The sequence below is a fragment of the Oryzias latipes genome, chromosome 8 (genome assembly GCF_053564925.1).
Source record: "Oryzias latipes strain Hd-rR chromosome 8, Olatipes_Hd-rR_3.1".
NCBI classification, from domain to species: domain Eukaryota; kingdom Metazoa; phylum Chordata; class Actinopteri; order Beloniformes; family Adrianichthyidae; genus Oryzias; species Oryzias latipes.
The window spans coordinates 20,090,544-20,106,277 of NC_136244.1; positions in this window are offsets into that span (position 1 = coordinate 20,090,544).

Consider the following 15,734-nt stretch of genomic DNA (forward strand, 5'->3'; position numbering starts at 1 on the left):
TTGGTCCGTAAGCTGTTTTATCCAGATTAAAATTGACGTTAGTGTCCCATGCTGCTGGCTCCAGTTCAACTGCTAATCTAAGATCTGGATGCTCTGCCTTGGAGCAAAAATCCCACCAAAGCAGCATTATGGATAAGGGTTGAGCTGGTGCTGCTTTGAAGGGATTTTCTACCAACAACCCAGCTTCCAAAATGCTGAGCAGACTGTCCGATATGACTCAAGTGGCAGAGATGAGTAGACTATTTGCCTGTCTCAATGCATCAATTTTTTAGGATACCTGCCACTGATTCCCCTACAGCACACTCCACCTTCAACAGTAATTTTAGAGCTTCCTGGGGAGCCCTGCGATTCATCAGACATGTATGATTTCTGTCAGTGCAGGATGAAGGAGCTTAGCTCTTACAGGGCATCCTGCTGAAAAATTGTCAGAATCTATTTTTTCGGGTCTGTTAGCGCAAAAGCTCTGCCCTGATCAAAATAAAACAACCTGCATTCTGCATGCAGCTATAAGAGTGTTCAATCTCAGAAAACACTCAAACTTGGAGGTTTTGTTCCACTTTTCCTTTTATTTTAATGCCCTCAGCTTTAGGGAAAACAGAATTACTGGACATGACTTCAGCAAACACCAGTATTTGAATTCAGAATCTATATAAACTGGAAGAGTACTCAAGCATATCTATTATTGAAGAGTGAGCGAGAATTTTTAGAACACTCAGAATTTCTGCCGTATTCATAATTTAAATTTAAATCCGTCTTGGTCTCCTCTGCATATTCACATCTCATTTGCTGTCATCCGTGCCGACTCGTCGCCTTTATCCTCCTGGAATCTAGTCTCAATTAAACTTCTTATTGGGATTTAAACGGGGGGAGGGGGGATTTAAAAGGAAAGGCAGTTGGCAGAGATCCTGAAAACCAGGTATCAGGAACAGTTTCTCCCACAGTGAAGTAACTCGATCGGACGGCGGCGCTTTGGCTGTCACCACAATCACACTGCGTTCAGCAAAATCCTCCATGAGCTCAATATGTTTATCAGAGCTTTACAGGATGTGCATGCACATATAAAGAGGAAGCCGTGGGATCACTGCGTAAATATCTGAACAACTTTTCAGATAAATTGGCTGTTGCAGATGATGAAAGAGGTTTTTTAATTTTCTGCTTAGTTTGTCCTGTCACAGAGGGCTGACTCCATATCCCTGCAGCATCCCTGCACTGCAGGCTGTGTCTGCAGAGGAGATTGTCAAGCCACAATAAAAGAAATATAACTTATTAAAGAATTTATAAAAATAAAGGTCAGCAGGAAAGGAGACCAATCATTTATTAGAGGAGCTTCTGTCGCAGATGAGTTATGAGAGCAAAGTTCAAGGATGCCCTAAGTGGAGAAAAGAAATGAGGGCTGTTTAAAAGGACTCTTTACTTTTTTCCTCTATAAATTATGAATTTGCTTCACATTTATGCGTTCTGTTTTTAGGGGAAGTATTTGTCCCACTTTTTTGTGATACAACACGAGTAATGTCAAATCTACAGGCGCTACTTGCGCAAAGTTTTTTCTTTGTTGAAAAGGACAAAAATGGTGTTTTAAAGTTTTATTAGCATGCTTGACTGCTGCAGAATTCATGTTTTTGCCCTTGTTTTGAGACAAAAAACTTTAAAAGTCAAACCATTTTACAATGATGCAATGATTTTTGTCTTTTATTGTCTCTGCCTTTTATTCAAAACCTATTAATATCTTGGTTTAAATTGAATTGGAATTAGTCTTAACCTACATGACTAATTCCTAAATGGAAAATTTGGCATATATTACATTTTAGGGTTCAATAACAAATAATGATTTAGCAAAGGGAATATACATTTTTTTAATCAAAATTATTTACTGTTTTTTTTTCAAATTGTTTTGGCATAGTTTGTGCAGTTGTCCAGTGTGCTACTTATACTCAGATATGACATATATGTGATTTTTTTTACAAATAAACAGCAACATTGGTGAAACTGCTGCTGCTGTTCATGTATCCAACAAGTGCATCACACATCTGTAAGCAGGTTTCCAGCTGTCCTTCTGGTTTTTCCCATTTGTCTGTCTAAGCTGCTATCGTTTTGGTAATGTCACATGATCAGGAGAAGAATTTGATTTAGTTGACCAGCTCATTTGTAGATTTTTTTTGTTTTTGTTGGCTGGTGTGTGGATAGAGTGCAGGCTCTAGAATTGTTTATTGATAGCTTCTTTTATTATTTTTATTTATTTATTTATATTGATTATGGGAGAAAGAGACAGCACATAACAGCAATGCCCAGTGGCTGGTCTCTCTGAGAAAAGAGAGCATTGCAACATTGCAACTTCCCTGAACAGAATCCAGTAACCATCACAGTGGCAGACATCCAAGAAAGAGTCTCAGGTATGAAGAACTGGACAGCACCAGACCCTGACATGATACATGCTTACTGGCTAAAGAAGCTCAACACACTCCACGAGTGCCTGGCAGCACAAATGAACCAGCGTCTAAGAGATGGGACTCACCCTGAATGGATAACGGAAGGGCGAACGTCATGTCAGGCATCATTGCAACCAAGATAAATATGGATCAATACATGAGCAACACACAGAAGGACATTGGTAGAGACTCCAGAGGAGCCAAACACCAACTCCTGGTTGACAGAACAGTCGCTCAAGACTGCAAGTCACGACACACCAACCTGTGCATAGCCTGGATTGATTACAAGAAAGCCTATGACTCAATGCCACACACATGGATCACTGAATGCTTGGAGCTGTACAACATCAACAGGACTCTAACTCAATGAAGCTGTGGAAAACCACCCTTGAAGCCAATGGGAAGCCACTTGCACAAGTGTCTATCAAATGTGGGACATACCAAGGTGATGTTCTGTCCCCAATGCTGTTCTGCATAGGTCTGAACCCCCTCAGCCAAATAATCAATAAGACTGGCTATGAATACCGACTCAGAAATGGGGCCAACATCAGTCACCTCCTCTACATGGATGACATCAAGAGCATAAGAGCATATAGCTTGATGTCATTAATTTGATGTCATTAATTTTCTTTATGTGTCCTACATCATCAGAAAAACGTGGGTCAGCGTCTTTAAAGTGGGTCTTTAAACCAAAATCCCAGACATGTCTGAGTACAAGAACACAAAGCTCTGATTGCTGAACTTACTCGATGCTGTAATGCAAACTCAGATGAGGTTCCCTCCTCCCTGTGGCTTACCAGATGCTGTTTGAAGAAGATTGGAATGAAGGACATCCAAATGAAGGAGATGACACATCTGAGGAGTGTGAGTTGGGGTGTGACTCCAATAAAGCTTTACTTATTTTACCTTTTTGCCCACTATCAGTTTGGATCTCCTGCTAAAGTGAGTTTAAGAAAAAAGAAAAAAAAGAACCTAAATTCTGCGACAGCTTACTCATCTCTAAGAAAGCAAACCATGGAAATGCTGTTTTCTTCCAAAACAATCTCCACACAAATAATCCACATTTGTTTGCTCTCATACTCTAAGCTGCTGCTAAATCAACCAAATCCCCCCAGGCAGCTGTTTTCAGCAAACAAGGTGAAGGAGGTGATGGCGCACCTTCATTTAAAAGCAACAGCAAAGAAAAGAACCTGTTCATAATTTGCAGACTGGCAACAATGACTCAACCTGTTGGCTCATTAGTGAGTGCAGATGAACTAGATGGGTCCATCAGAGAGGGCACGAGCGCAATAGCTCTGAAAACACAAGAAAGTTAATCACGTTTTTAGTTGAGAATCTAATGAGGAAATAAAGTGAGACTGATGTTCATTAAATCAGTCCGGCACTTTGTTAATTTACATTTTGGTTTCGGAAGGCTGCAGTTCCACCACGATTAGAAATAAGTGTGAAAGATGGCAGAAAAAATGTGACATGCAATGCTTTTTTTATATTTCTGCTTCTACATTTGAGGAATGCAGCAGTTTTTAGATCAAACGAGATCAAAGGCTAGAGGTTTTACCACCGTCTCAGCCTGCTTCATTTTATAATCCAGTCGAATCTAAACTAAATTTAGTACTGGATTTTATAAATGGCAAGAATCTTGTGACTCAGATTTAGGAAATACTCTTTTTTTTTAATAAAACAAATTTATCTTTTGGATCTCATTAAACTATTTTGCATTGAAATGTTTAAATGATGATCATCTTCAACATGATTCCACAAATAAATGCAGATATATGATGTGCATAGCTTTGATTTGTCCTGACAGCACCTCAAACTTTCATCGATTTGTTTGCTTTTGCTGAGTTTTGCATAGTTTTTGTAATCCGGTTCAGATCAGCTCAAGCGCCACGCCCATAACATGCAGATTTTTTCGAGTAATAAAATGAAATGCTTATTATTATCTTCAGAAAACATTCATTCATGATTTCAGTAAACTGTCACATGGCATGTGATTCAAGTTACAGATATCTAACACTCATTGATTATAATCAGAATACAATTTCATATTATTCCAGATATCATTGCTAAACATTGCAGATCAAGTAATGAAAATCAATAGCTTATTGATTGTAATTAAAGTATTTCAGTAATCAATAGTTGCACATTACACAATGTAATACTCTTTGTTGTAATTAAAAGAGACTGATCATTTAACCTCATTTAAGTTCACATATGTATTTAGAATTATTCAGACAACTGTTGATCCTTAACTCTTCTTATCTCCACATCTTGAAATCAGAGTTTCTTTATACATTTTCTTGAATATTTGGATATTTGAACATTGTTTGAGTTCATTACATAACCCCTTCCAAGGTTTAGTGCCACACACCGACACACAAAACTTTTCTCTGTGGTTCCTATCAAATCGATCTTAAAGTTCCAACATCCCCTTAGTTTGTAGCCTCCTTCATTTTCTGAGAACTGTTTCTAAGTCTGGATTGATAAAATAATTTTTTTGTATGATCAAGATATCCGGCTTTATGTACAATTCTGATGGCTCGTTTTTTAAAGTAAAAAGAGAAATAGCACCTGCTGTAGTCTAATTTAGATGTATTTATGATTGAAATACTTTTTCAACTTGAGTTGGTCCTCCTCTGCAGAGTTAGTTGTTTTTTGTTTAGTACAGCAGCTTTTTTGTTTGCTGATGGAAGAACTTGTCCGAGTCAACGCCATGCTGCTTTATATTTAGAGAAAAGAGAAGTTATGGGGGGGAGGGGAGGGTCTAGGAGCGGAACCCCAGACACCTGAAAGTCAGTGGTGCTAATGTAGGACCTGAGAGTGCAACCTCACTCCCAGTGTGCTCTGATTAAAGAATGATTTATAGGTCTGCTGGAGATCCCTCTCAGCAATCTGTCTCCTCAATGGTTTATTTTTTTCCCTCCTTTTCAAGAGGTTTGGTAAATCAAGCTATCTTTGAGAGGATCTCAGTTGTACAATGTCAATGTGTTACTATGAGAGAGTCATTAAACTCCATAATCATGAAAACATGCATGGGGGGGGGGGGGGGGGGGGGGGCTCGCAGGTGTACTGAAGTGATTTATTCTATGTTGTGGTGACGGATGTGGAATAAAAACATGTTTTTTTTTTTCTTTAGATCTGTGGAACTGTTGTCCATTCACATTTTTGCACAGATAGTATTTAAAAAAATTAAAAAACTTACAACTTCAAAGTCATACTCCAGTCATATTTTGATCTATTGTAAACATGTTTTAAGTGGTCTTTTAATTACGATTATGCTGTTTTATGCCAAAATATAAATTTGCCTCTGAATTGTGGGCGAGACTGTTGGCGCGGAAGTCAGCCCTCCCTTTGGTTACACACTCACCTAACATACAGCCCCTCACAGCAATATCAGGAACTATCCAGGGGGAGATGCCAGCTCGGACGAGGAAAACGAAGACATTAACATATCTATTTGTCTGCAAGTGAATACATCAGAATGGAGTGGAGCAGGGAGGCTTTGGCCCGCCCATTTCAGTTCCTGCATCCCAAAAGAGAGCTTTTCAAACCCTATGGTTTTCATTGAAGTGGGACTTTGATGGATATGACCCCCTTTAAAAAAAATGACCTCCCAGCGGCAAAACTGTCAAAGTAATGGGTGGCGCCAAAATCTCTCAAAGGAACTTGTTAAAAATCCACCAACAAAACCAAAATAGTCCAGGATATCCAAGGGACGTTTTAAACATGTTATAGGACCTATGGCTTGACGGCCATGTTTATGGCAAAGTCGTCACCCTTGTGCTAAAATAGGCAGTTTACCATTGGGAGTTGGGTCATCTAGACCCACTAGACAGTGCTCTGAACCTTTTTTCTTCAATGATTTGTGATCTTCACTGGTGTCCATGGATTACATGAAATCTTTCCACCTTTATCCACCTTTGTGATGGTAGTGAGAACACGTCAATGGAAGGGTGGGGTCATCTAAGATGGCACAAGGGTTAAATTTGCCATTTTTCACATTTTTGCACAAGAAAAGAAACTTTTGTTTGAGCGATGGTCGAGAAATTTCACAAACACGCCACCAGGGTAAGACTACAACCAAAACAAACAGCGTTAGCGTAATAGGCTTCAAAAGGGGCGTTTATCTGATGCTCGCAAATTTTTTACCGGACCATTTTGAACATGAATGAATCCAAACCATGTGACATGCATTGTAAACATACTCAGAATGTGGGTGTGGTTAATAAAAAACCTCCATTGCCAAGGAAATTCCAAAAAATTACTTTAGCAGATTTCTTCTAAAAAATTACATAGATGTGTTTGTCAACCCTATAGGTGACCACAAAATTAAAATGGTTGCTATGCAGATAAAAGCAACAGAAAAGCTGCCATTTTGAAAAAGAAGTGTGTTTCTTTGTTTTTTTATTTTTATGATTTTGTCACATGTAGCTCTGACCTGGTTAGCAGACGGAGAGATTGAGGGGAGTATAATAGCTGCCCCGCCAGTAAGGGCGGGACAAAGGGGGCGGCGATGGCGACAGGGGGTACAATGCTGCTCACGGCTTTAATCAGAATATTTTTCTCACAACATCAGCATTACAATTTTATAAAACCTCAGCATCCATTAAAAAAATGTAAAAGCTACAACTAAATCATTAAATCATTTTTAATTAATCACAATTTGTTTTTTTTTCCCTTTCAACTTGTCTTTATTGTGTATCATTTCATTATTTGGTTTTGTTTATTCTTTCTGTAATTTCTTTTAGCAATAAAGTTTGCTTTATGCAGCTTTTTAACAAGCACTGGCCCACACTCCCTGTTCCTTTTGTCTCCCCATTATCTCTTGTTGTTTGCTCATTTATATTAATTAGAGAACAAAGAATTTACATAACCCCCAACAAATAAGCCATCAAGCTAAACCTATTAAGCTCATGTGAGAATAATTAATCCATAAACTGTTGTCATTGTTTGCATAGTGTTATAACTTTCACAAGCAGAAGGTTACAGGTTTGTTTCCCCAGCAGGACAATTATTATGTATATAGGGACTGCGTGTTTAGTGCATTTATGTGAAAAAAATGATGTAAACAACGGTGCAAACATGTCCAAATGCACAAATGAGATCTAAAATGTTTTGTTTCTCATAAAGGTTGATCAACATTGTTTTTTATAAATCCATGTTTTTCAGAGTGGACTTTCTAATATGGCCTTTAACAATGTAGCCCACGTACGGCACATACCTGCTTGAATAACAGTGATTCAGCTGGCAAAGGGCTTGTTCATCATTATGGCACAAGGAGACAGCAGTCAGAGAGTGCTTTAAAGTGCTTCAACGGTAACAGAACACATTATTTTTCCACAATGATTAGCTCACCCGGCGCAGAAGAGCGCGGGTGACGTATCCCTCCAGATCAGAGGAGCAATCTTTTGAGATGCAACAGGGCTGTGCTGAATCTATAAATGTCCCGGTAAGCACCATCATTCAGTGCTGTAAGCACCATTTCCCTTGTTCCTTCTACCACCTCAAGTAAAAACAGGTTATCCTTGACTTTTATGCTGAATGTGGAGTCTCCTTGGCAAACACATAGACGGCATCCTGAATGTCAATTCACGAGGAAGGACGTTTATCACTGTTAGTTTGCTAGAAAACTCCCAATTTTACCAGATCTATCCTGGTTGGGTATGACATGCTCGATATAGGATGTTTTGAACATACATTAACTTTAAATGAAGACAGTGTAGCTCCTTAAAAATGTGTTGTATGTGTTCATGGAAAAAGTGCCAATTATAATACTAAAGATATCTGTACTGCTGACCTTTCTGCATTTGCTCTGTATGCTATTACACTCAATCAAGAAAGGTCAGCGATGGACGTGGGTCCCATGTAAAGCTGTTTTTTTCTTCTTATATTGTGTTTGTTCAATTTGTGACCCCATTGGTGCAATGTACAAACATACAGGTTGTTTTTCTTGAAAAAAAAAGTAAACACATTTCAGACTTACAAAAGCGAGAAATGGAATACAATTAGCTCTGCACGGAGCCACAAATAAAGATGTATACATTTCATTTATTTATGTTTTTCTTTTATGTTTTTTATTGCTTTAAAATCTACCAGAACCCGTTAAAAATAAAAATCTAAATTTAACTGTAAAAGAAAAAAAGGTCAAACTTTGAAAAGATTACAAATATAAAATTGACAAATTATCCCATAAACTGTCACAAAACCATTTTTAACGACTTTATAAGAAATAGCCACCAGTTTGAGTCCTTGTCACTTGAAAACAGTTGAAACTTGCTTCACACGTGAATGTGTTGGCGTAGGGAGCCCTCTTGTGGACAAACTCTGAACTTTTCTTCCCCCCCCTTAGAACATATAAATCTATTATATCACCTTTTTTTATTGCCAGACTGCACAGGCAGTAAAACAAATGTATGCAACATTTTTGGATCAATAATATTTGCTCTTTCAGAGTATACTATATAATATATGTCAGCTATATATACAATATATATAAGATGTGTTTTTATTTTTTTGCTTAATAATTAAATATGCTTTAAATGTGTTTTAGCTTCATCTTCTCAGTTCTCTAGGTGCTATGATCCGTTTTTCCTATAAAAAAAGAATCATACATTAACAGTTGTTTTCACCTTCATTAGTGAGAAAACACTACATAGCACATCCAGATCTGATTTGAGGGTGCATGCCCTACTGAAGAGTGGCGCCTGTCCAGGTGTCAGCCTGACTCCATCAGCTGTGTGAGGGTTCTACTTCTGCAAGACCCTGAAGAGACACATATGTGGAGAGTAGATGGATAGACAGAGGGCTGGACCAAAAATGCTCCTCTATTTTCTGGTATGTGATCATCAGATTCAATTTTTTTTTTCCAACTCCTAGCAAAGGTTTGTACAGAAAATGTAACACAGATGAGCATTGTCTTCTCCTTGGAAGATTGTTTGCTCTTGCAGCATTATTCTCAGCCATATTTGTGATACATTTGAGTTCCTTACTTTAATCCATTTGAGCAGACACTGTTTCTTTCAAAAATCCGACATAAATGTAACAATTTCTACAGCATCGAACTCATGGAGTCTTCAAAAATTGTTTAAATTGTTTATTTCATGAGAACTTTGAAAATAAATACAATCCAGACATAAAAAAAAATCAATCTACCATGTTCTGTACAGTGCATGAGGCATATTAAGTATGACAAAGGATAGTTTTCAGTACACCAGATCAATGAAATGAAATAAGCTCACATTAACGCCAAGCTATAATGGGGCCTCAGAGAGTAGCATTCATGAGTGCTATCTAATTAAATGAGTTTCCTTGATTACGTGAGCCTCCCATGTAATAAGTATCCTTTGACAGACTTTCAAATCATTATCAATGTTTCTTCAGCCTATTAGTGCTTTATTTGTTTTCAGATACAATCTGATTAAACTTTTATAGCGTTCTCAGTTAGTTCATTAGCGTCAAGCGTTGTGTGTTGATGTTTAAAATGCTCATTTAAACAGAAGGAAAGAGCACTGACAGTTTAAAAGAACAGTTAAAACTCGCTAAGTTGCTCTTTCTGAGTTTTTCTTTTCTTATATTTTTTTGGAGATTCAGTAAAGTAGTAATAACATGGTTGTAAAGATCTTCAAAAGTAAAGGTATTGTGCTGCAAAGCTCTGCTCTGCCTCAGTTGTATTCAATGACTTCTTCATGAATTCATTCATGCCTAATCCATTAGTCATCCATTAAAACAAGCGGAGCTCAAACTAACTCACACATTTCTTTATCCGCACGCAAAACAAAAACTTTCCCTGAATCCATCAGGTTGTTGATGCTAGAGATATCGTGCAATATTCAAATGTAGAGCTTTGTTGGGATTCATCATTAAGTTCTAAAAACGCAAAAGGTCAAAATTGTAGCTTTTGATGAATTTCTAGGACAAAAAGAGTCATTGTTCTTAATTGTTTAATATGCTGCTTTAAATGGAAAAGGCTGCAATGATATCAAAGCGTGGGGGGTGCTGGTGCAAGTTCAGAAGAAAGACCACGTCTCAGTCTGACTGACTCAGATGAAACACATTAGTGGACTTGCAATGGAGCATGCCTTCAGCCATCAGACAGTGGAAATTATTGGATTTAAAGTGACTTAATGGGGTTCTTGATTATTATATTTTTTTATGAGTCATCATACAACACTGTACATTCATCAAGCATCAATATGTGTAGGTATTCCTCTCATTTTCATGCTGATGTAGTGCCCCCCCCATAGACAGATCCATTTATTACATCTTTACATGATGTCAGACTGAGGAATTAGCTGCATGGGATGTAAAAGTGTATGCTGTCTCTGTCTCCCTTTAAATCTTGTAAAACAAAAAGTTTTTATAGAGGCCTTGGGGAATAATATATTTATATAATTTTAAGCAGTTTGGATGTTTATTTTTTTATATAAATCACATCTTAAAAATAAATACGTCACTATACTTATTTATTTAATACTATAAAATGTTCACATTACAACCATATTTGTTTTCTGACAACATATATATACATATATATATATATGTATATATATATATATATATATATATATATATATCAGCCATCTTTATGCTCTCCACAATGGGTGTGGATTGATCTGTTGCTGCAGTAATGGGGGAGAATTTGCTGTCAGCCTGCAGACGGTCTGTGAGTTCCACCACATTGGTTTTGCTTGATGGCACATGTCCTCAAGACCACGAAACAAAATAGTTTTTGAATGAATACTGGCAAATTGAATTCCTTCCTCATTTGCTGGATGCCACTGAAAATGGATGCTTATTGACACCCGTACTTCACAAGTGAGGAGGCCCAGCCCTCGACATCCTAGATCGATAACATTAACTGAGACATCCCCACAGCGAGCTTAAAAAAAAAAGAAATATATATATATATATATATATATATATATATATATATATATATATATATATATATATATATATATATATATATATATATATATATATATATATATAACTTGATTTATCCTTAAATGAATTCTTGTTGGTTTAGTGAGCTTTTTTGTGTTCTTCCTATTTTTTTAATGTCATTTCAGCAACTTTATCAATTAATAAAATAGCAGACATAAATAATGTGTTAAATTTAGGATTTTTAGCAGTTATTTATTAATAATTGTTGCACATTCTTGAACTTTTTGTTTAAAATGACATAGAAGTCTTACTAAATGTTGCTTTTTTTTGCAAAATTATAGATGCCAGTGAAGCATTTGAAGCTCCAGTATATATCTTTTTTTATACCCCCACCCTTTACCCAGCTTGTAAATCTGATGCAGCATGCCAAAGAGAAAGGCCTGCACACTTTGGAGGTAACTGGCTTTGTAGCTGTCACAGCATCAGGCTGTTGCGAAATGTAGCCGGAGACATGAAGTCTGAAAATATGCCCCCTGTCTCTTTGCGTAAACAAGCCAGCGTACATTCATTAAAGGGCTTTTGACCGCACCTCAAATACCTATTGATCAGCTGTGGACAAATGGGATCCATTTCCCTGTATGAGTCGTGGCCATTTGTTACAGTTCACGATTGATTCTTTGCCATGGCAACCGCCAGTGTGCGGCCATGAAAACAGAAATTGCATTATCTCAGTGGAAATTGATGTAAGAGTGTATGGTGCAATCAAAATGTAACTGAGTACTTATGAAACAAATCTTACAAAGAATTTTTTTAAACATTGATGTTTTTTCCCCTGTAGTTTTATTCATCAATTTATAGATTCAAAGTCAACTAATCCTGATGCTGGCTAAAAGGTAAGGTCAGCAGGTAAACCAAATTGAGAATTTAGAAAACATTCATTTTCACTTGCAATAAATGTAAAGACTTAGTTGAAGCCCAGCAGCTTAAAAAAATGAAAACTTTGTAAAAACTAACAGAAAACCCAAATTTCCTTCAGGTGGCAACACGTCTGTTTATTATGACGGCTTAATCCATGTTTCTTAAGTCCAGAACAAGATGTTTCTTTGCATTTTATAAGCTCTAAGGTTGGTGAAGTTTGCCTTAAGGACAATGCCAAAGTGGCTGATGTCAAATGTGACTTTTAGACACAAGAAGTGACACCTCGATATTAAAGCAAGTTGACTGACTGTTATGGGCATCTTTCAGAGACAGAGAACATTTTTGTATTTTATCTGCAGTAACACATCCAAATATTCCTAACAGACATTTTGACTTAAAAGGCAATTGAGAAAAATCACTGATGATTGTGGTTTGGCCGTGATTTCACACTGTGTAGTAAAAAAGGTGTCACAAGAGGTGATGTGCTGTTGCTTATCTAGCGCGTTGACCTTTACAGCTCCCTTATCTTCGTCTACACTGCATCTAGATGTTCAAAAATAGTGAATGGTGAATTCACATTTAGCACTTTACTACCCTCTTTGACAGTGCTGTGCAGTCACAGTCCCGTTCACCCATGCACACACACACATTCACACACTGATTTCGACTCCGCTCCCAAACACTGGCGCCAACCTATAACCATCAGGAGTAATGTGGGGTTCAGTGTCTTGCTCAAGGACACTTCAGCACACAGGCGTGCAAAATGGGAACAGTAAGAGTAGCTTTTCTAAACGGTTCATGTAAGTAAAAGGCACTTATTTTTACATTTTATTGTGAAAAAATCATCTTGATCCTTTTTAATGGATTCAAGAAATTTTGATTAAACTACTTACTTTCCAACTTTTTAGAAGGGTTTTGAATGTTGACTAGTGTTGTATGGAATAAAGCAATAATTTGAGACCTTGTGGGATATAAATGTGCAAAAATGAAAACCATAACATCTCATTTAAATCAATCCCTTGTACCTCTGTCACATCTACCCTCAGGCGTGGATACGGGCGGAAAATGGAACCATGAAACCACGATACACGCCTCCATGAAATTTTAAGATCGTCGACTGCTCAATGAGCCTATAGAGCAAACATTTTTGTTCACTTTTTTTTCTACAGGTAGAAAAAGTGAACATGTAGTGAGCACTAATGCAACGCGTAAGGGTGAGACACAAGCATGTCGTCGAGATTGTGCAATGAGCAAGGGTTTAGTTGGTGCATTTCAAGTGATAAGTGTTCGCTCCTTATGTACAGCGTGACTGTTAAAAATTAAGAAATTAGACAATCTGAGCACAGATTGTGCAGACATCGTACTTGCGTGTCACATGCGTATCAGCCAGTCTGCACAGCATTTGACTAGAGTGCAGTGTAAGAACATCATCTGACAGCACATTCGGATGTTACAAATGCGTGTAACTTTCATTAGCCTTCACAATACACTTACCACTGACAAGAAAATTGTTTATGATGTCACTTAAGATGGCTTTATAAGCCTCAGAGACCCGGGCAACCCAAAAACCTTCAGCACCCATGCAGGTCACCCCCATGCATGTGACTTATGCATCGCTTGTTTTTACAGTTAAAAAGAAAAGCTCAAAATTGTCTAAAAATGTTACATTACACAAATAATAGTGTGATTGAACTTTGAACTGCTAACCTTTGGTGTAAGATGTGTTTTCTGGTGAAACCCACCCTGAAAATGGATTGATTTAAAAGCAGTTTTCTTGAAAGCTCTTTTCATCTTCCAGCTCATTCTCGGAGTTGCTCTGTGTCACGAAACCTTCTGCTGTGTGCTCTGGCAAAGCTGAAACAAAGGCAGCATTTGCGGGGCCCTGGTGGGACCAAAATTGAGACGATCTCAGCAGGAACCCTAAATGTAACGAGCAGAGCTCTTTCTTCCTTCAAGACAAAAGCCAGACTTCTCCAACAAAGCAACACCGACACAGAATCAGTATTTCATTTAACACTGGTTTGGGAACACTTTACCCTGGCACATACTAGACACTTTTATTTAATCTACAAGCTGCTTGCTCCGTCCCTTTCCCAGACTAGCACAGCAGGTGCTTGTTCATTCAATCTGCAGTGACTGGAGAAATTTGATTATTGTTGAAGCCTGAAAAAGCTGGCAAGGAGCAAAGTTTACATTGACGCCTACAAGTACAGTTCCTTTTAGGCTTGGTGTTGCAGTTTATAGTATTTACAGTCAATCTGGAAATGATTTAGCCCTTAAAACTCCAAGATTTATCCGTTTCAGAAACAAAAAATAGCATAAGAAGATCAATAGTTTGTTGGATTTTTCCTCCAGAAAAAAATCTTCTCTTGCTTGCCTTCTACAGCTAATGAATAACATAGATGGTATCTTTGAAAATCCAGCAGTCTTATCTGACCACTGACCTCCAGAGCTTCAGATGCATTTTTGTGTTCGGGTTTTAACTGTTGTGAAATGTGAAGATGTCAGGAAGCAGATGTAGAGCATGCGCAGCAGGTTAGAGGTTAGCGTGCACGCTGTGCGCACAGATAAAGAAGCACATCCAGCTTCCAGGACAGCACCAAATAAACAGACTCCTGCTGTTTTCATCCATCCCATTCATGCAAGCAACCAATCTTAATGAATGAATTAAAGATAATTGAAACAATTTGTGAATAGCTGATATCTCAGTGTGCTTATAGGAAGAAAAAAACCACACACACACAAAGACAAATGCTATGTTTTTATTTTTTACACAGACAGATGTTCTGATATGTGTCCCCCTCTCCCTCTGTGGTCCCATTTCTGTGATAGACTGAATATAAATTGAAAATTTATATTGTCTCAGATTTTGGATTTCTGAAAAGTCATTTTTGAAGAGTCTTGGGGAAAAAAGAACAGTTTTTAGCTCACCCAGTTGTATTAAATAGGAACAAACTGGTCTGTTTATTTTCTTCTCCATCAAAAAGTCAAATCCACGTTTGTTGTAACTTTGAGGGATTTGTCTGCAAACTATGCCTGAGGTCTGTTTCCTGTGTGTTTTAATTATTCTTTCTCCACATTTCATGCTTGTTAGTTCTGCATACAATACAGAGGCACAGCACGTTTCCTGAAGCTGTAATTGAAAAGGAAAATCCGGCTGTGTTAGTAACGGGCTGCAGATGGCAGTAGTTGAACAGACACAAGCGTGTAAATTCTGCCTTTTTTCCCCTAATTTATTTCGTTTTTGTCTGAAACGTTAAGTCGTCCTGCAGTGACAGATGAGAAGTCGGAGCCTCCCCAACAGTACTTTTAATCTAGTTCAGATTTATGATATCAACAGAGGAAAATTCTCCTCTGCTTCTGGTCGGAGATGAAATGGAGAGTCTGCAAAGGCATTAAATGAAGAGGAGGGTGCTTTTTGTCCGTATAAAAGGCTTTGCCAAGTATTCACCAAAGTCAATGCCCCGTGTGATTCATCCCAAAACCTTTTAGGTCTGACTGAGG